Raw genomic sequence first — 22,061 nt, 5'->3', positions numbered from 1 at the left:
TTATAAAATGCAAATAAGCTAATTTTATTGAATACATTGCAAACACCAAAGTAGAGTATGTATACTCTAGAATGTAGGATGTAGAGTGAGGTTTTAGGTAACTTTTCCTTTTCTTATGCAACTTACAATGTAATGCCTTAGTATTATGAGAAATTGGAACTTCCTTGAAACACCTGCAGTTCTTTTGAAATCAGCTGTAATTTCCTTTAGAAATAGGATATAACCTTAATTGTGTTTTAATATATTTTTAAGGTTGATATTATTTGTGCTTTACCATGCCCCTGATTCAAGGAAGTGCTAATCAAGCATGTGTTTACATGCTTTCCCAAACAGAAAGATATTTTTGAACTGCAAACTGAAAACTCAATTCCACATATTAAATTGAATTTTTTCTCTATTTTGTTTTTTTTTTTTTTTCCCAAGGCTCTGTGCCTTAATTGGCTTTTTTCAGGCAAAATCCTGAAGGTTTTTTTAACTGCAATAGTTAGGAATAATTATAATTTATTTTTTAAGTATTTTAATTTCTTCCCCATTTGAATATCATTATTTTGACACGGACAAGTAAAATAGGTCATCTCATATTTCACAAGTAAGCCTGAATAACCACAGTCAAGTTAATTGTTGCCGATTAATTTAGCGGACGCATCTCTGGATTCTAAAATTCAGTCATTAATTGTAACTATTTATGATCCCTTTGGTCAACAACTATCAGTTAATGACAACCACAAGGTAGGGCAGGTATTCAAGTCGATGAGGTCATGGACTTACTCAAGTCATGGACTTACTCAAGTCCATGAGTCCCTTTTCTTCTAAACCTGTTTGCATTTTGTTCTTCAAGGAGCCAAAACACATTGATTGCAAGGAAGGGTTGTACTAGGCTCAACTCAGAAAAATAACTGGAAACAGTGTTAAAAATTATCACTAAATAAGTTCCTTTTTTCCACTACCTGGTAGATGGAGACTCTAGCATCTTAATTCAGAAAGCATATTTGTCTGGTGTGTCAATCCAGCCAGGCTAGATATTTGAATTGTACTGTGTCATTTCATTCTAAGGTTATTTAACCCTTCCTTGACATTGATTTGGTCAATTTTGAAACTAAGTAAGTATTCTTTTCAAAATAAAAAGCTGCACTATTTTATTTTGCTTCTGAAGATTTCTAAGTAAATACTGCAACTCTTAGGATAATTTTAGGCTCAAAATGTTTGCCAAAAAGAAAGAGAAAAAGAAAAAAAAAAGAAAAAAAAAAAAGAAAGGAAAAAAAAAAAGAGCCTACCAAACCAGTAATAAATCTGGGCTCTCTCTTTTCTTGTCATCCTTCTGGATTGCAGTCCAGGCATTTCCAGCCCCTGCTAGCATCATGCTGTCCAATACTTCCCATTATTGACCTGTGATGTAAGTGCCAAATAACCTTGTCCAGTGTTATTTGGGCTGTATTTTTCCATGTTGGATAACAAGCCAAGGCAAACACTTTATATGGCTATGCATAATTTTTGTGCTTCAACTGCTAATCTATGATCAATATGAGTTTAAAAAAAAAAATGAGGCCTTGTAAACCTCCTCATGTTTTAAAAGTAAAATCTTGAACTTTGGCAGTGGCTTTCTTCAGATGGAGGAACTGCTTCAAAAAAACCTTCTGAAAAAATCTTAGTGAGCACAGCAACAGAGAAGTGTGAAAGGCCATTAAAGATTATGCATAGTTGTAAAAGGGACAGGACCTGAAATTCACTGGCACACTTGATTCTTGTATTTCTATGCCATTTTGAGTGCTTGAACTTGCAGCCTTAAAAAATCTGTTAAGGGAGGCCTGTGTGTGTAGGTTGGTATGTGTGTTTCAGTATTAATTAGAAAAAACATCTTTAAAGGGAGATCAAGAATATAAGGCTGCATGAACTCAGGAAATAACAATAGTAAGAGAATTATGTAAAATTGATATGACCAAAACAAGCAGGATGGCTCTGCTCACTTAATCATCTTAGTTTTAGAGAGGTTTAGTTGTTAAATAGGTTGTGCAAAATAAGATTATTTCTTAATCTTAGCTGTTTCCCTAGAAATTAGCATTAAACATATACAAAATAATAAAGCTTAGGTAAAATATGGTACACTAAGTCTTTTCCAAGAAAAAATCGACTTATGCTGAGTCCACCCATTAATTGGATGAACTATAGTCAAAGCATGACAAATAATTTGACTTTTAATTAATAAGTTACCTGCAGAGACTATACTTTACTTTGTAAAGAAATTCTTTTAACTTGAAGTGTTTATACCCTAATTATAATGCAACTCAGATTTAGGTCTTGTTTAGATTTTGTAATAGTCTGTATTAGAGCTAGCTTATTAACAGTCAAAATATGAACTAGAGCAACATTATTATTGGCATTTGAAAAATTAGAATAACATTTATATAATTTTTATATACATATTTATATATATATTAAGAAGGCTAATGCTCTGATAATGTTCTGAACTTCCTGAAGTTCATTCTGATTCTTCCTCTGCTCAACTCCAGTTCCTGCCAGTGCCAGGATACTGGTAATACAGTGAACCTTTGTTTAACCTGAAACCAGAATGTTAACAGTCTTGGTTTTACTGTATGAGTCTCCTGCTCTTTTAAAGTCTAATTTAAACGTATATATGTAATAAGGCATTGTAGATGGACAGATAAGTAGCTGAGGAAGATAGGAAAAGTAGACATAACCCGTTCATGTCTTTGGTACTCAGTTCTTGACAAAGCATTTTGAATTTAACCCTAACCCTAACTTTTAGGGGTCTGTGGGGGCTAGGTAGCAGTTGAGTATGGGGTTTTGGCCACCAGAACCTGAGAATGATTTTAGGCAACTGCCTATTTTTTCTCTGATTTATTTCCCATGCTCATACAGAAAGCTAGAACTACTTCATTCTCCTTAGGTTGATATTTTCTGGAAGGCCACTATAATTGCCCTCCCTTGTCTTGTAACACCAATAACCTTGTCATTTATCTTACAGTTTTCCACCTTCTATCTCAAGCAAATTTTAGCAATTATGGTATGGATTTTAACAGAGTCACAGTAAGCCCACCTCCCTACACTGGTGTACCCTCAATGGCATCTCGCTTGCTAGCCAGCACATCTCCCATGAACGCACTAGTGCATTGCAAAGGCCACAGAATCTGCCTTTAAATGGTAAAAAAACCCCTCAGGCCTCCAGATCAGACCCCTTTAGGTGCTTGACCCAGTCTTCTGATAATACATGGAGAGTTCACTGGCTATGGACCTTTGCAATGGCTGCCTGAGACATTCAGGAGTCTGAGTGTTGACACAGGGTGGTTTTTTTTCTATCCTATTAGCATGTCTGTCCTTTCATAATATTTTATATTACTTCTCAAATGAGTCTTAAGTTCAGGACAGGTCACATCTTGTTTAATACACGCTGAAACTAGAATAAAATAAAACAGATACCTACTCTATTCTAGACTAAGATTAAGATCTGTTTTTAAAATACAGTTGTCGGTATTTTGATGGGACATTGTTCCAGAACATTTAATCTGTATAGTTCCTTCAGAAAACAATATTTCTGAATGCTTAACAAAACATTCCTGGAACTAGAAGTCATTCCGCATTTCATCCTTCTAGCCTCAGAAATCAACTCTTCTTGATGTATGTGTGTTTTATTTTGTTTGGCTCTTCGTTTCCCTTAGTTTAGAGATCAAAAAGTGAATCTGTACTGTAAAAATAAGGCCTGTGGGGCTGGGAGGAAAAAAAAGGAGAAAGGATGGGAAACATTTCATCGTATATAGCTTGCGTCTAACAGCTTTATTAATAGTGTGTTTCAGATGCTTTGCATTAAAACTTAATATAAAGAAGGTTGAGTGAGTGCCAAAATCAACTGCATTGTTGGATAAATGGTATCATTGCACCCAAGTTCTGATTTATTCTGACATAAAATTGCTTGCCTGCAATTAGATGTTCATTATTCTACTCTAAGACATAAGTAAACACTGATAATAAGGATTTAAATTACCATAATGGTTTGTATAAATTCTGTGATCAATTTTTATTCTCCTACTTTCATGATTCTAACAGTCATTACATGGTCATATTAATATTGATAATTGCTACAGGCATACATTAAACACTCTATTTTTGCCTCATCCAAGTATTTGCCTGAACATACACACAGCCTGTCTTTCACAATCTGCTCCACCATTTTCTTATTGCATGTTTTTTTCTTGTTGTGTCTACCCATCTCTCTTCCTTTTCCACTAAGACACTCTCACTTCTCCTGTAGCTAACATATATTTTTACAGAGAAAAACGTAAGTGGGGAAGGAAAGGAGGAGCTAGAGATCCCTGGAGAAAAAGACACTGATTTTGCAAGTGCAGGGGTGATGACGCAGCTGCTGAAACTCATTGGCAAAGAACACTGCAATGGCTTCTTACCCGCTTCTCCCATATTATCATACATCAGCAACCTCAAAAATTTTTACTCTTTCTAAAAGTTTCCATTTGGGCTCTGACTGAAGGTGAAATGTCCTGGAAGGTTTGAGCAAAAGAAAGTGGTAGCTTTTTATGTGGACTCAGTGTAATGAAACCATGCTTTCCCAGAAATAAATTACAGTGCCAAAAGGCTTAAATTCTTCCTATTGTCTGATTTTGCTCTGATTTTGCATTTTAAAGAGAGAAATAAAGACAAAAGTAAATTAGAACTACTACTTAAGTAAATTAGCAATGTGTAAATTATTTACCCAATTAAAAAATCAAGCAGCAGAAAATACCGAAGGTTGCAAACATAACCTTAATTCAATTAATAATTTTTTCTATCCTTAGCTGTTGTTTATTTGGTCAAAATAAATGATGCTGCTCTCTACCCCATGTTTACAGAGCTAGCTGTGCCACAAGTCACATGGGATAGCTGCTCAGATATGGTCCCCTTCCATTGCATCACCTAGAGCATCATCCCATCTTTGTCCATGAGACAGGTTAATATTTTGTGTATTAATATGCCAGTATAATACTGATGCAACAGAATATGACTTTATAAAATGTAATATATATGTATAAAATTTAGAATTGAATAAATAATATAGGATTTTACCTACTCTTTGTTAAACATCACAATGTGCTTGTTAGTAGGGATTGTTACAACATTCACCTTTGTGGGTGTAATCCTTGCTAAAAATGTTCTCTAGTGTAGAGAGATCACATATCTCAGCATTTGCTAGATACAGTTTTCTGTATGCAATATGTATTCATACTGATTAAAAACACTAATGTCCTCTAGATTATATATCCATGAAATAAAGAGCAGTGATGGACTGTACATTGTCTGTCTTCCCAAAATGCATTTTACCTGTCCAAGGGTTATAGTGTTTTAATTGACAGCCCAAGAGCTAAGAAGTCAAGAAGTGTCACAATTGGTTTGTCCATATAACCTTTAATCTGTTGTTCTGCATATTCTCAAGTATGTAACAATATGCATTAGTTAAATAAATGAGCACACACTCATCTGTCCTCAGGAAAAGTGTACATTTGCAAGTAATGAATGCAAAATATTTAATACTTATACAGAATCCAATTAATTTCTGAATGCAATTTGTCTTCATATTTCAGGGGATTTTTAAATTTGTCCTAGTTAATTATGGTAATCCAGTAGTATTACTCTGACTTCACTCTGATATTTAAAGCAGCAACTTCTTCATGTTAAAAGAAACTTATTATTCTTTTTCTCCTTGGGAATGTATGCATTTTGTACGAGATCATAACTGGACATTTGTGAGTCCCAGTTAATTTGTCTTATCGGTGGCCTTCAGGAAAAAAAATGGGGTTAATCAAATGATTTAGCATCATCTAAACAAGAACTAAGTAACCATGCTCATATTATTCTTATGAGCACTTCAGTTAACCCCGGTGAGATTACTCACCTGAATCAAATGAACAGGATCAAACTTTCTGATCACTAACTAGTTTGTGTGATGTCAAAATGAATGTCCATATAGTGTGAATATTAAAAATGGAGCTAAGGATGGACTTTTGATTCTGGGGACCATTTTTATAATTTAAATGACTGACAACTCATAAAATGCAAAGGTTGTTTCTAATAATGTAATCTAGCAGTTCATACAATTCAAAACCACATTTGTCTGTTAACTGCTAGGTGAATTTTAGCACTTTGACCCAAGGAATGCCCTTTGGTTACACTCTACAGCACCTAACACACAGGGTTGCAACCTCAAAGGCACTCAATGGCAGTAGTTTTGCCATTAATCACAGAAAAGAGATAATCTGCGAATGAGCCAACTGGAGCAGTATGACCCAGGAGGGGGTTACAGCAGAATTCACTAAGCCCTGAAAATTCAAAACTAAACTGAGACTTTGTCCTTTATTCATCAGATATCACAAGTTTTTGCAACAGAACTTACATAACCTGCAGCAGATGCTGTAATACATAAATGAATTGATCTGAGAGTTGATGTTAACTGTGAATATCTTTACTTCCATGCATTTGTTTTTATTCCTAAAAAAAAAAAAAAAAATTAACTTTTTTGGTGGTGGCTGGTGGCAAAGCAGAGCTTTACAGGAGTTCAGTGTCACAGATACATTTTCTACCATGTGCACATGTTTACCCCTCAGGCAGAAAAAAGTGCATATTCAAATTGGTGTGGTTATTAAAATGAAGTCAAAACCACATATTTGCAGAAATAGTCTGTCTGCAAAATTGCATTAAAAAAAACACAAAAAAAGGGTCCATCAACCTAGCCAAAGCAAGCACAAGAGTCTTCTACAAGAAATTCTGCATAAATCTCTGGTTTATTTCGAAGCTATTTTAATCTGGTTTTGTAATTATCTTCCTTTTCTCTTGATATACATGTCAGTGCATATCCAGTGGGCCAAATTACATATTTGTTAGTTAGTTCCACTAACTTTCTGTTTCCTTAAACCCAAGGAGACAGTACAGAGAATCAGATTTCACAGGGGACACATTAGGAGAAGGAACTGTAAATGCCAGTGCACATTGCCCATGGCTCAGTGTTTCTTCTCCTGTTAAAACTGTCCCCTTAGACAGTAATGGTAGTTTTTGCATCTCAGTGCTCATCAGCCTCCATAGAAGGAATGCTGCTGCACTGAACAACAAGCTCAGTGCTCTCAGAGGGATTGGCGGCATGTGGGCTCACAGGACACAGCCACCAGGAGAGGAGGGCAATGCTGAGCAGCTGACAATCCAGGCATTGGCAGGTCACCATGAACTTTACATGGTCATTTTCCTGCTTTCTCTTCATTATCCTGAGAACCAAAACCTTCGACAAATGTTTCCCAGAGTTTGAATTTGGGATTTTATGGTCCACAGCCTGAAAGAGCTCCAGGGGCAGCAGTGTGTTGTACATCATTTCCTTTTCTCTATCCTCTTTAATAAATGACAAATAAAATGGTGAATTACAGGTTTAAACAGCTGACTGTGGGTTCTGCCAATAGTCCTGAGACTTACTGAAGCCCAGGAAAGGGGTTTCAAGTATGGCTTTGGAAGAACCCCTGTCTTTGCCTGGCCTCACCTATTACCATTTTCCTGAGTGTCTCTCACCTTTCAAGAGCCCCAGTCCTCCTGGTTGGCAGCAGGAACAATTGCAGCCTCTGAAAACCACTTGAGCAGTTCCTGTTTGGATCTTTTTGGACTGCTGTCAGGCAGTGCACCCTCTCTGCTCTGCCCACATTTCAGTGCCCTGTGTAAACTCCTGCCCTTGCAAGGAGGAAGCACTTCTCCTAGAATGGGTTCTGTGGCAGGAGAGCTCTAGATGCTTATGTCTGAGTGGTTGTTGATGCCTGAGCCCCACAGAGATGCCCAGTTCCCAAAGGAAGATGGTCATTCAGAGTTGCCTTCATACTTTGTTCCAAACTGTATATCCATCAGACCCTCCCTGCAAAGATCTATTTGCCAACTACAAAATGGAAGACTGAATTTCAAATCCAGAAATTTTGGAAGGTCTTACATCTAAGTGCAAAGAAGTGGCTGAATGTTAACCTTGGACCAGGACTGGGTAAAAGTAACTAGGAAACTGCCTTTCCTATACTTCACCTAATGCCCCCAAATACAGAAGTAGAAGGGGAGCCTATATCCCTGACAGCACAACTGTTCACAGAGCTCTGTTGGGACCTGGCTCCAAAGGGATGAGCCTGGGGATCTCTACAAAAGTCCACTCCAACTAATACACAGAGCAGCCCCAGTACCAACATAACTGTAGGGATGCAAACAATTAGAAGAGGGCAGAAACACCTGAGGCCATCACTGTCACCAGGGGAAAAGGCTGTGCACCTCAGCTTGAATTATCCACAAGCTGAGCTGAAAAGACCAAAGGGGAGAAGTGAACGAAGCTTGCAAAGGAATGTTAAGCAGTAAGATATCCCACCGCAGCTCCGCTACAAGCATTTGTTTCAAACAACAGTTGTTTTCTATAAATCTGACTTGAAAATTGGTGTCTTCCTACTTCTGAGAGAATTTGTTCGCTTCATCTTTTTACTGGCAAAAGCACTGTTATTGCTTTTCATTCCTGTCAGCCCTGCAGAGCCATGTCAGCGCTGTGGAGGTGAACTGGAGTCTATTTTGGCAGGAAGCAGAAAGAACACAGCTTGATCTCAGATCCCAGGGTGAATTTTCAGTGCTGGCAGTCGAGAAAGTTGTGGTTTTATTTGTAAATTAAAAGAGAGGTCAACAGGAAAGTCATTTGGGAAAAGAAACTGAAAAAAGCAAATATGGAACCCTACCATGCCATTTATAGTCTCTTTATAGGTGAGAGCACAGTTTACATAATGTAATTTGAGTTATAAATAATATTATTGTTTGTTTCAGCCAAAAAGCTGTAGCTCATTTAATTAAGAGAATGGATGTGTTTGTGTTGTGTTACTCATTACTTTATTGTAAAATATGTTTGTCATGATAACCTATGGAAAAGTTACTGCAATGGCAGGGGAAAGGATAGTAAAAGAACTTACACAATTTCCAGTAAGAGAAAAACCTGAGGATTATCAGATCGGTTTGTTCCTGTAAATCACGTAGCTGAAAAAAAAGAATAAAGAAAGAAAAAGAAGTAAGGGAAGAAATATGAATTGGCATATTTGACTTTGGAGTCCAAAGTTAAAAAGAGACCACTTGCACAAATAAGTCTGGGAGAGAGGCTTAGTCATTTCCTAAATCTGTTCAACACTCACGGTGTCCCATTGCCTTGGCTGGTGTGCAGTGCATACTCAGCAGTAAACCATACAATATCTATCAATCTTAAATGCTCACCTATTTCAAGCACCATTGATGCAGAATTGCCGTGTCATGTCAAACAGAAATGTTCACTGCAAAAGAGAAAAAAAACATGTTTTTTCTAATACTATAAACGGAAACACCACACAAAACCACAGATGCAGCAAAAAAAATACATCACACCATCCAGAAATCTAAGATGGCAACAGAGGATGATTTGTAGCACTTCTTTGAGCTAAGTAAATATTGACATTTAATTTTTATGAGGTTTATGTGACCTTCCCCCTCACCCAAAAAAAAAAAAATAAAAAAATGAGGTTTAAAAAAAACCCAAAACATTGGGCAGTATAAAACAATATTTCATAATTTCAGATTGCTGTATATGGAACAGATTGTTCCCATCAGGAGCAAGGCAAGTCAAGGAAAGGTAAAGAAGAAACACATTCTTGTGTGCCAAGGTGAATGAAGCAAGGGGATGTGATTTGATTTTTAATGAAGGGACCCACCCAATGACAGTAACACATGTACAAAGATGTTACAAGCTATTTCCATGGCTCCCTAATGCGGCTGCTGTTTTGTGCAGGGAAGAGGCAGGGGATAGGAGACTGAGAGGGCTGTCCCCCTCAGATTCAGAGACCAAAGTCCAAGCTCTGATCTGTGCTGATGCCAAAGGCCATTTTCAATAAATCCAGTTATAAATAGAAACTCATCTGTTGAAGCCAGGAACTCCAAGGCATCCGAATGTGATGCTAGCCACATCACACCCCTGGCTGTCGCTAGTTATAGAAAACACTATACTTTGGTCATGCTTTCTTGGAAAACCACATAGGCAGACCTTTGACCCATATCAATACAGGGGACCTCGTTTTACTTTAGCACAGACAAGTGAAGTTACAGATATATCCCAGTGATAGCTGATCACAAGGGTCTCAAGCTAATATAAGAAAATCAAAATCAAAGTAGCTAGGCTATCTCCATTGCTTAAACTAAAGCAAATGTATAAATCCAGCACTTGAAAAGTAATCTAGATTGTTTGGCCACATATTTCAGTTAATCTGCGGACCACAACATGCAATTCCTAGTCTTGGAGCTTGCAAACTTGTGGTGGATCAATAAGCCAGACAAAAACCAAGTCCAGCTGGTACCAAAACTGAAAACAAAAAGGCACCCTCTCCACAAAAGAGAACCACAGAGATATCACTGCTTTGGAAAAAGGGCTAGAGATGTCAGGAAGCTACAACACTGCTCACATACTGTATGACAAACTGTGCAGCACAGGGTCACAACTTATGCTATCCTTGCACTGAGCAAAGGGGCAGTGAAAAATTGGTGCAGTAAACACCTTAAAGAAACTTTTGAATGATAATGAAGGCGGAAATTGTCACACAACTTCTAAGGCAGGTATGCTCCGGAGAGGTTTCACCAGTCCCAGCTGAACCATCCTTCCTCACTGGAGCAGCAAGGGAATAAAAATCAGAGATTAAATACAGCTCCTGGCACAGCATGTCTGTGAGGGAGACCACTTGCCCTGGTGGAGTGTTGGTTGAACCCCCTTCTAGTCCCTGGGGCTCTCAGCCTCAACCCCCACCAGGAAGAGGGTTCCCATCCTGGGGAACACTGAGCCGGGGTGGTAGCTTCACCCAGCAGCATTGAGACCCCAAGGCTGGGAACAGGGTTGCCCATGAGCCCCACTACAGCCAGGGTTACCTGGGACCAGGGCTTGTCACCAATGCACAGCAACACCAGGGACCATTCTTTCTGTCACTGTGTTTCATCCCCTACCCCAAATATAAACAACCCTCAAAAAAAGTGAAAAACATGGAAATGGAAAACCAGTGGGGAAAAAGTGCTGTAGTAAAAATAAATGACACCTGATGTGGATGCACTTCATCAGTAGATTTCAACATTGGAGTTTTAAACATCTTCAACAGAGAAACATATTAGTTCATAAGAAAAAACACCCTTCTGATAAAATGGAGACAAGATTATTGACAATGAAGATTTGGGGTTTATTAAAATACTTCAGGGCTTTAATTGAATCTTTGCCTTTGCTACCAAAAAATATTCACAATATATTTGAATGCTTTGCTTTTCTGTACCATAGAGAGAAGACCTTCATGAACCATCTAATTTTGGAATAGCATGAATTCTCAGGACCAAGGAAGGGAGCATGCCAAGGTAATAAATTGTTCACTGCTCAGCAAAGAGGAAGCATCTGGGGACTCCAGCATGGCAACAGAGACTTTATAGAATACAGCAGGAGGCTTAACCTTTTTACTTGACTGAAGTTGGCAATTTCTGAGAGCCCGTGAGAGGTACCTAAGGAAAACAAGGCTTTTGTCAGTAGGATCAAATTCACTGCAGAGAATCCTTACTCATTCAAAATTCATCAGAAGTCTGTAAGTTTAAAATAGTTGAACTCTGTGGTATAATAAATCAGTAATAAATATGACCAAATCAGATTAAGCAGAAAAAATAAAACTCATAACAGTGCAGTTTAGAACAAGCAAAATCAAAGCATAACATAAAGATCAAAGAGTGGTAGGGACGGTCAACACATATTTATTTTTGTGACAAAAGTTGGTGATTATTTCTTCTGTAGAATATGCAAAATCTCACTTGTCCTGAATGATGAGTGCAAAAATTATACACATGATACTGTTCTGGTCTGCACTAATTGATCTTTTCTGCCAGCATCCCACTAGCTTAGATTTCCACAGGCATTCTAAACAAACTGCTGTATTTTTGACAAGTTCACATGGGCCCACCTCTCAGGCCTGTCAAGTCCCTTTGGATGGCATCCCCTCCCTCCCTCAATCACACCACACATCTTAGTGTGTTGTTGGCAAACTTGCAGTCATACGTTTGGGAAAGTGTATTGTGTCTGTAGTCTAAGAATACCCTTTGAAAGATTCATGCTCAAATTGTGTTGGTTAACTGGAGCCACTCTAACATTTAAAGGCAGGAAAGGCAGTAGATGAGCCATCTGTGGCCTGAAACAGTGTGGTAGGATGGACATCACTCTTTCCAGGTCAAAAAACAACAAACAAACTTACTACAGGAGTGGAGATTGTGCACTTAAGCAAAAAAAGATTAATTAAATTGCACCTATTTTATACTTTGCTGTATTTCCCTCTGTCTTTTGGTATTAACTGCAGACTGCATAACATTTCTTTATCGAACGATAAGCGATAACAGTTCAGGTCCTGTTAAAGCCACAAGGTAAATGGGATTGCTACTGCGACAGCAGGTGGGACAAGTTCAGGGAAGGAAAAGTTAAATGTGTTGGAATCTGCTCAGGGCTTTGGGACACTGGCACCCCACATCAACAAGGTGCAAATAAATTTTAGCCTTGCAGAAGTTACCAAACATGTATTTCTTGACATTATGATTTTTTGTTCTCTAAATTCAGACATGTAGGTGTGAAAATTCACACAAGTCTGTGAGTTTCCACGGTTGAAATAACATCACTTTCTGGGTGTCAAAGGAGAAATTGCATTATTTAAGTATGAAAAACAATATACATCTGAAGACAGAAATTTCAGCAATTTGATGACGGTACCATTTTAATCCTGATCTGTGTCTCTTGACATGTGTTTCTCAGGAAAAGTGAGGACAGTGTAACAGGGGACATCCTTCTAGTCTTACCCCTGCTAATTCACTCCACCTCACCTCTGACAAACCAGAAGCCCTAAAGGGTAATTTGTCTGAGCCTGCTCCAAACAAATCTTTTCATGTCTGCTCTATTTAGGAGAGGCAGGTGAACCCCTGTAGCTCCCCTAAGATTAAAAATACTGCTTGTATTTTAGAAAAAAAAGAGCAATATTATGTTATTTTAACACAGTTGTGGACATAGGTCTATTGGGCTAACCTAAGACTCAGTGTCTATTCTCTCATAAGAAGAGGTGTTAGAGCATGGCAAAGTCTTCTGGGGGTAAGCACCTCCCTGTTCGCCTGACACTGATGTTGCAGGAGAGGTAGTGCTGAGGTATAAAAGAAGTGCCAAGTGTTGGTCATTTTTTGTGCAAAGCGCAGAGCTTTCTGCTGTGAAACGTAGAAAGTAATTGCTATTGATGAAATTGGATAACACTTCACAGGTTTCACAGTGTCCTGGATTCAACAGTAGCAGTCATTTTTCTCCTTCTTAGTAGCTGGTGCAATGCTGTGGTTTTGACTTTCAGCCTCGAAACAGCGCTGATAACATCAATGGTTTTAGTGACTGTTCAGTAATGTTTAGTCTGACCAAGGGCTTTCTGAGTCTCATGCTCTGCCAGGGAGGAGGGGAAGCCAGGAGGAAGCAGAGACAGGGCACCCAACCCAAACTAACCAAAGAGGTATTCCATACCACCCAGTATATAAACTGGCGGCAGTTACCCGGAAGGGCTAGGTCACTGCTTGGTCAGTCTGGGTATCGGTCGGTGGGTGGTGAGCGGCTGTATTCTCTTCCTTTGTTATTTCCCTTATCATTATTATTATTGGTGGTAGCAGCAGTGGTTTGTGTTATACCTTAGCTACTGGGCTGTTCTTATCTCAACTCGTGGGAGTTGCATTCTTTTGATTCTCCTTCCCATCCCTCTGGGAGCTGGGGAAAGAAGTGTGGGTGGAGGGAGTGAGTGAGCAGCTGCGTGGTTCTGAGTTACTGGCTGGGCTTAAACCATGACACAAAAGAAGCTGATTCTGTGGCAATCATGTAATTCTATTAAGTTTTGTTATTTTTGTGATATTCTGTAGAAGAAATCTGTATGTGTAAAGCCCAACTGTTTCCAGGTGCATTATGGTTTATCTTTGTATACTGGTTTTAGACAAACACAAATGCATATATCAGTTTGCAACCAGGTAAGCTGATATTTTTAAAAACACCCAGTGTAATTTGTTCCTTTCTTCAGAAAATAGTGGAGATCTTAAAACATCTAGTTCACTGACAAATCAGGTAGTTGTTCAGTCCAAGTATGGTAAAGTAGACTTGGGAGAAGGGTCAACCATATTGCATACCAGCAATTTAGTAGAGCTGTCAGCTTTGGCTCCATCTCTTCGTCCTCTGGGTGCTCCCAATGGACTAGATATGGAAAAGAGGGAAGCTTGTAGCCTCAGAGCTGTGTACAGCTCCCAAGTTGCTTACGAGATGTTCCTATGCCCAAGGTACAGCACATAACCAACACATTAAAGACTTTGGCATGTGTTTCCCAAGAAAGTTGGTCAGCAGTAATGAAAGATCCTATGGAGACAACTTTATGTGGCAAAGCAGAATACTGCTCAAGTTCTTTATCAGTCTCTTCCGGTAATGGGAGAAAATGGGTGTTCCCCATCTGCAATTAAGATCTGGGAAGAGGCAACATGCTTAATATCAAGAAAAGGCCAAAGCAGATGTGATCACTTCTCCTTCCAGAAGTAAATTCTGCCTTAAATTGTTACGTAAAATATAAGAAATATCCATCAACAAAAGCTGGATTGCAGGAGGCATAGCAGCCCACTGGATATTATCAGGAACTTGCTTTAGGCACTGCCTAAGTGATTTAAAATTGATGCATATTAACAGGTAACATGCCAAGGATTTTGGTCAAGCTGGAGTCAAATGTACATTGACCCAAATGATCTTTATTACGATATAAGTAATGCTAGATATACTAAGGATCAGGCCTCCAAAGGAAAAATGTCAAAATGAAATTCAATGCAGGAAATGCAGGAGAAGGACTGAAAGGGAAAAGCACTTAAGTAAACAAACAACCAGTAACTTTGTAAATACAGTTGCATTTTGCTCATTCAAAAGAACAGCCAATCTAAGTAAAGACAAATTGAAGGGACACACATTAATGGATGAAATTCAGGATGAAACTAAAAGCAGAATGATAATGGAGAAAAAACAGTTATGCACCCAAAAGTGGACTACAGAATCATTCAGGAGAAAAACTACTTCCAACCTTAACTGAGTTTACATGATTCTACTGTATATCTTATGGTGAACAATAGCATTTTAGCAAGATCTCAGGCCATCAGCAGGAGGTGGCCCAAGAAGGACAGGTGAGTCTCCTGGACTAGTAGGGACGATAAGTATCTACAGTGACATTTTGGAGGATCTCAGTAATGTGCTTGTCACTATTTTTGCCATAGTGAGTTTGGAAGTTATCTAAACTTCCCTTTTGAGTCAATAATGATGACATAATGAAAATAATGCCCAGTAACAAAATAATAATTTACACAGCATCAAGTTACTCTGCTTTTTGCTGCTATATTTTGTGTCAAAGCATTTTTGAAACACAATTTAGAACTGATAGATGCTTACCTAATATTCATGTGTATTTCTGCTGATGTCATCCAGAGGGACCTTGGCACACTTGAGAAGCGGGCCAATGCCAACCTCATGAAGTTCAGCAAGGCTAATTACAAGGTCCTACGCATGGGTTGGGGCACTACCTACAGGTTGGGTAGAGAAGAGATTCAGAGCAGCCCTGCAGAGAAGGACTTGGATGTTGCTGGTTGATAGAAAATGAACATGAGCTGGCAGTGTGTGCTCACAGCACAGAAAGGCAGCCCAGAAAGCCAACTGTATCCTGGGCTGCATCAAGAGGAGAGTGATCAGCAGGTCGAGGAGGATATCTTGCCCCTCTTCTCTTGTGAGGCCTCACTTGGAGTATTGCGTGCAGTTCTGGTGTCCTCAGCATAAAAAGGACATGGAGCTGTTGGAACAAGTCCAGAGGAGGGCCACGAGAATGATCAGGGGACTGGAGCACCTCCTGTATGAAGACAGGCTGAGAAAGTTGGGGCTGTTCAGCCTGGAGAAGAGAAGGCTGCGTGGAGACCTCATAGCAGCCTTCCAGTGTCTGAAGGGGGGCTATAGAGTTGCTCGGGAGGGACTCTTTGTAAGAGACTGTAGTAATAGGACAAGGGATGATGGGTTAAAACTTAAACAAGGGAAGTTTAGATCGGATATAAGGAAGAAGTTCTTTACTGTCAGGGTGGTGAGGCACTGAAACAGGTTGCCCAAAGACGTGTTAAATGTTCCATCCCTGGCAGTGTTGAAGGCAAGGTCGGACAGAGCTTTGGGTGACATGGTCTAGTGTGAGGTGTCCCTGCCCAATGCATTGGGTTTAGAAATAGATGATCTTAAGGTCCTTTTCAACCCTGACAAGTCTGTGATTCTGTGATTCTATGAAATGTTTGCCGTATCTTAGAAGCAGCATATCTGCAATGTGATGCAAGGGTTGCTATGGTGACTTCACATCTCTTATTTAATCATGTACCTGAGTAAATACACATTATATCAATCTCTGTTAGAGGTGCTATTAGTAAAGTTATGTCAGCATTTCTATCAAAAATACTTGTTTTCCTGTTGCAACTTAACCAAAAGACAAAGAAAGCTATTCCTAGACCAAACTCAAGTCTTTGCACTCTTCTAGTGTATTTTTTTCACAGCTTTACTCAGTTTCTCAAGCCCTCTGTTATAAAAATGAAGTAAAAAATCTGGATTTATTTTTATTCTTGAGTAACTAGTCATTTTGGCTAAGCAAATTATAGAAGTTTTCAGTTAGAAACATCCTTAGAAAGATTACAGAGTTAGTTTTTATTTCACTGTTCCAGTCGGTGCCAGTGGGCACACAGTCGGGAATTAATTGCATTACTTCTCTTATAACTCTTCTCTACTGCCAGAGTGGCATAAAGACACTTTTGTGTAAAGGAGAACCTTAGACTGTTAGTTCTTGTATGCAATGATTCAATTTAACTATATGGCATGAGAAATTTAATTTGTAGACTCCAGTGCATTCTTCTTGAGCAATTCTTTGAGTCACTCCCCAGGATAACACATAAGAAGGGAGTGTGTTGCTGGAAGTAATTAAATACTTTTATCTTTTTGGCACCTATTTATTTTTCTAATCAATTACTTTGAAAAAGAGTAGGTAACTTTCTGAGAATATTTTTCTCTATGAGCTGCCCTGTGTATGTCAGGGTAACTCTTGCATTATGCATTTGTATAAATTTGTCAGTTGACCTGATTAAATGTTTTCCTTCTGTGAGCTGTTTTTTTCTTTTTAACTAAAATAACATTTGTAGGAAATAACTATATTTGGCAAAATCCCTTAGACAATTATATTTTGGAACAAAACTGATACAAAATAATTTCTAAATATATACATTTTTACCTAAAATTTGGGGGTTTAAGGACCTGTGTGAAAAAGTCACAATTTACAGAAAATTATGCTGGAACTTGCAGATGTGCTTGCATGTTGTCCTTGTGAAGACTAAACCTTTAAGTGGAACAGTTTCTTCTGTGCTTCATGTCAGCTAGTGAGAGTGGATACTCATTACTAAATTGGCTGAACAGTGTGGCTGAACAAACACATCTTTCCCGAAAGTCAAGAAGAACATGGATGGATGGAGAAACTCAAACATATCCTAAATGTACATTATTAACTGGTAATGAGAAGGGAAGGCTATTTTTTGAGAATTTACTCCTATAGTAAAAAAGAGAGAGATGTGATGTGTTTCAGATGCTGCTCTGGCATAAACTATAGAAGGTGGGGTTTTACACAACATAAATCAAGGCCTTCATGGTAAATGGAGTCAAAGAGATAACTTTGAAATAGTTTTGAAGGTGTTTGAGGGGTGGCTCTAATTTTAAGTGCTGCAGTATTTGGATTACTGCCTAAACTGTTGCTCAGTTTCTGCAGCACCATATAGGACATATCTAAAGCTCAAAAAAGTCAAGTATTGTCGCTCTAGAAGATGAGAAATAGATCATGCACTTTCAGCCTTCTGCTGTAAGGCCTTCTTTCCAAACCCAAGCCAGCACTGAAGGATTAGGGTCACAAGCAGCAACACTAAATATTTTAGAAAACAGTGTCCAGTAACATAAACAAACAAACAGTAGAACATAATGAATTCTGCATGTCTTGTGGCACCCACCTATGACTAAAATATGACTAGAGTACCAACCTATCCAGTTCAAAAGAATTATCACCACGAAGCAGTAGTAATACATCTTTTATTTTTCCCATTAAGATCCTATATGCGTATTTTCCATACCAGTTGTCTTCAGTCATATACATCAATGGGCAAAGAAATCTTTCTAAAACAGCAAGTCAGCATATTCTTTCTTTCTCTTTCTATCTCTTTTCTTCACTTGTATGGAAAAAAATTGAGCAAAGAGAACTGGAATGAGAGCTCTAAGTTCTGCATTTAAGGGTCTTTACTGGAAAACATTTTTCAGACCCCAAATGTGAATACATATGTAATACCAGTAAAGCATGGCAGCTCTGTCAATTTCATTCATAATAAGGCACATATGAGTTTTTCAGATATGTGGATACTAGAAAGTAGTAGCTGAGCTATCTTGAAAAAAGCAGCAGATAACAGTAAGATCCACCAGCGTGATGTGTTAAGAACAACCGCCTCCACCCCTTGGGAGGTCAGTGCCTACATGTTGAAATAGTTGACACTTTCATTTCTCTACAGACAGTACCAACCAGAATGTTTTCAAAGTATATAACCTTGAGATGACAAATGTGTGGACTACAAGACCTACAAGAAATGGGTAAAACCTTGGTCCATGCTTAAAAAGTTGAACCAAGGTGATACCATTCATTATATGTGCTACTTATATGAGACACAATAGATCATTTTGAAGTTAACTGTACATTTTCACGGTTTTTGTTTTGTGACAAATTTAGCTCTTCTTAGTGAAACTCACTGGTGGCTAAGACTTCTTGCTGTTACTTTTATTTTCTGATCAAAAATCTATCATGTAAATCTGGAAATAGGATCTTGTTTGTTACACCTTTACCAAAATTTTATGAACCACCAGTAAACCACAGATTCCAGATCTTAAAAGTCATGCAACATACACTCTTAGTACATAATTTGACATTATTTTAGTCTATTGGTGTAAATATCAACACCAGAAAGTAAAAATTCAGAACCATGGTATGATAAGTTTCACTGTTAAAATGTCATAGTGTTATCCAAGTGTGCAAAGTTCAAAGGAGGGGAAGATTCATCATCTTGTCAATATTTTGAATTTCACTTTCAAATCATGGAAGGCCCATCCTTGTGTTAAATGTCAGATGATACACCATGTGATAGCTAAAGAGTTCAGAGTTTGAAGAAAATAATAAAAAAATTATGTTATTAAGAAATACATTAAGAATGTTTAAGAATATTACATTGAGGTCAGATGTCAGCATTAGCTGATTTTCATAAAATCATTGTGAAATAGGGAAGAAATTATCACATTTTTAGGACTTGAAAAATGTGTCATATATCGCTGTCACTGGTGAGTCTTACAAGTAGTAGTAGTCTAGATTAACATCAGGTCTTAGAATTATAGAATCATAGAATAGTTAGGGTTGGTTTGTCCTGAATAACTAGCTCAGGGTTCAGTCCATGTTTCTACTTTATGGTTTATTGCCTACAGACACCAATGTAAGTGAAAACAAAAAGCAAATGAAAGAGTAAGCGGCTGGTGGACATTTTCAGTTTTGTTAGAAAGAGGTGTCACAGAACTCACACATCTTAAAAGCATGACTCATCTTCTGCTTTTTGGCTTCTATTTTACTATGGAAAACATTATTTTCTGCTCTGAGAAAGTTTGGTTTTGTGGCACTTAGAGTACAGTTAAATTAGTTCAGATCTTCCTCCATACAAGAGAAACACATGACCAACTTCATGCAGGAGTAGACAAGACATTGGATCATGTCCTTTCTGAAAACCGACATTGTTTGTCAGTGGTGGAGGAGAAGAGCACCTCAGCCATGGCCCACTGATGACCTGCCTTGTGTCACTCCCAATTCCTTTTTTTTCTGAGCTAGAATGATTGCAGAAACATCTCCAAGTGAGAAGGAGCACTTTGAGAAATTCCTTCGACTAATTAAAGTTCGGTGTTGACAGGCTGAAGGGATTTCAATCCAGACACTGGCAGAAGAAAGGATAAAACACAGCCCAGAATGGAAGTGTGAAGTCTGACTGGCTCAGGAGACACAAACTTTCCCCTCTAGGTCAAAACACTGAACTTAGCCAGGGGCAATTGAAAAATCTCTGTTGTCACGGTTGCAGTTCAGGATGCTCCATAAAATTTAGCTATAGCTAGTCCAGCTGCACATGCAATACAACCCTTGTAATCGTTTCAGTTGTTCACAGTTCAACGTGAATCAGAACCAGATCTGAAACAAGTCATATATCTTGAATTGGCCTGATATTAGCTATACAGTAATTCTTGTTTCCCTCTTGCCAACATGGTGAAGCTAGAGTAGTCTGATCTTTCATATCAAGCCAAATATGGATAAGAAAGAGCTCTACACACAAACACTTCTAGAAATAGTAATATATTAATTTGCAAATAGAAATGTCACTGAATATTACACACAGACTTTGCATCTGTACAAGAATATGGAAATTTTCCACTTTAATATTTAAGTATGACTATAGAAAGTAATTTTCTCACTTACCACATAGCACTGCTTGCAATAGCAAAACAAACTTTATCTTCTGAGTCTCCTTGTTTTGCTGGAATGGAGGTGGGGAGAAATTCAGCTCAGTTCATCAACATGTTTAAATAGTGCCTTTGAGAAAGGATTCAGAAGCAAATATGTACTGTTGCACTGGGCAGCTGCTCTTGCGGGTTTCCAGTTAAATAAACATCTATTGCAAGGTACGTCTCGTAATGAGGTTGTTTTCTCTAGACTTTTTCTAGGGTCATGGTCATCACCTGGGAATTGTGGTTTTCAGATTTACGAAATTACTAATCAATATTTGTGTAGAATTACACAACGGTATAAGAAACAATAGTGGTGTATGAATGTGCAGCACCTAAAAGTAAAATGCCAATTTCCTGTGAGAACTGTTGATTTCCAGATTTTACTTCAATCTGTTCTTAGCAGATTCACATAGTTAAAGTGAAAAAACTGATGCTGAATATTTTTTAACATTTGAAAAAAAAAAAAGTGAAAAGAAATGAAAGAAAAAGACATGGAAACTAATGATGACAAAATATAAATATTAATACAGCTCTTTTAAAAGTACTTGTATATGTAACTTCTGTTACTTTCAATAGGCATGATCAAAGTGGAGAAGCATGAGCCTTTGCAGGAATGGTCACTGCTCACTGCAGTGTGCTCACACTTGCCTCTGCTGTTCAGTCTGCTGAACCAGAAAAATGCTTTTACTGATAGGATTTAATTTAAAGAAATACTAATGGCTTATTGGAAGTGAAAAACACTTTTTCTTTAGTACTTCATTTTTTTATTTATTCTTTTTTTAAGCTAATATAGATTTTTTTTCTCATTAGCTACCATTTTAACCAGAATGGTAAGTATATTATTTTTCAGCTTCAGAAAGACAAAAATCTTCGATTTGAACTCCTTTTCTGAGTTTTACAACTATACAGAGTTACAACAGCATCTCAGCTACTGCCAAGACTCTGTACTCACTTTGGAGTTAGGTTTTCAAACTGCAGTGGTGTCTGGCTTCATCTGTCTGATTTTTAGCAGCTGTGTTTGAATTGAGAACTTGATTGACAATTATCTCATCTTGACAGGAGCTTGATTACTTGGGCTATGCAAAGATTCTTTATGTTATTTCATGATAAACACCTTTTTATCCCGCTTTTTGGTGCTTTTACTTGTTCCTGAACGGTCACAGCTACAGTTTTTAAAATTAAGCCAAAGCCATTAGGTGGTCATGGCTGGTATGAAGCTTCAGTGTCTAGCAGTATTACTTCTTGGACTTGCTGATGTCGATAAAGTTTTAACATGGATAAAATTCAAAATCAATTTTTCTCCAACAGTTCTACCAAGCAAAGATTGTGATAAACTCTGTTAATTTAGAAATGAAGAGAGAATGAAAAGCCAGCAATAAAG

General features: G+C 38.0%; 1 long non-coding RNA gene across 5 annotated transcripts in view; it reads right to left on the bottom strand.

Moving 5' to 3' along the window:
• The window catches only part of LOC133216475 (uncharacterized), a 149,879-nt gene extending 129,015 nt beyond the window's left edge, over positions 1-20,864 (bottom strand). For 2 of the 5 annotated variants that reach the window (XR_009726649.1, XR_009726648.1), the window contains exons 1-2: positions 20,652-20,845; positions 9,253-9,308 (exon numbers count right to left, since the gene is read on the bottom strand). This is a non-coding gene — a long non-coding RNA (uncharacterized LOC133216475). Of the gene's footprint in view, positions 1-9,252; positions 9,309-20,651 lie in introns of all 5 variants that reach the window. The other 3 variants (XR_009726647.1, XR_009726645.1, XR_009726646.1) reach the window with 3 other exon arrangements.
• Positions 20,865-22,061: the final 1,197 nt, after the last annotated feature.

This window comes from Neopsephotus bourkii, unplaced genomic scaffold, assembly GCF_033783945.1.
Source record: "Neopsephotus bourkii isolate Nb327-2 ecotype Australia unplaced genomic scaffold, CSIRO-AGI_Nbou_v1 NB_1053, whole genome shotgun sequence".
NCBI lineage: Eukaryota > Metazoa > Chordata > Aves > Psittaciformes > Psittacidae > Neopsephotus > Neopsephotus bourkii.
Note: the sequence above shows the minus strand (reverse complement) of the source record. Positions and strands in the feature narration are given on the sequence as shown.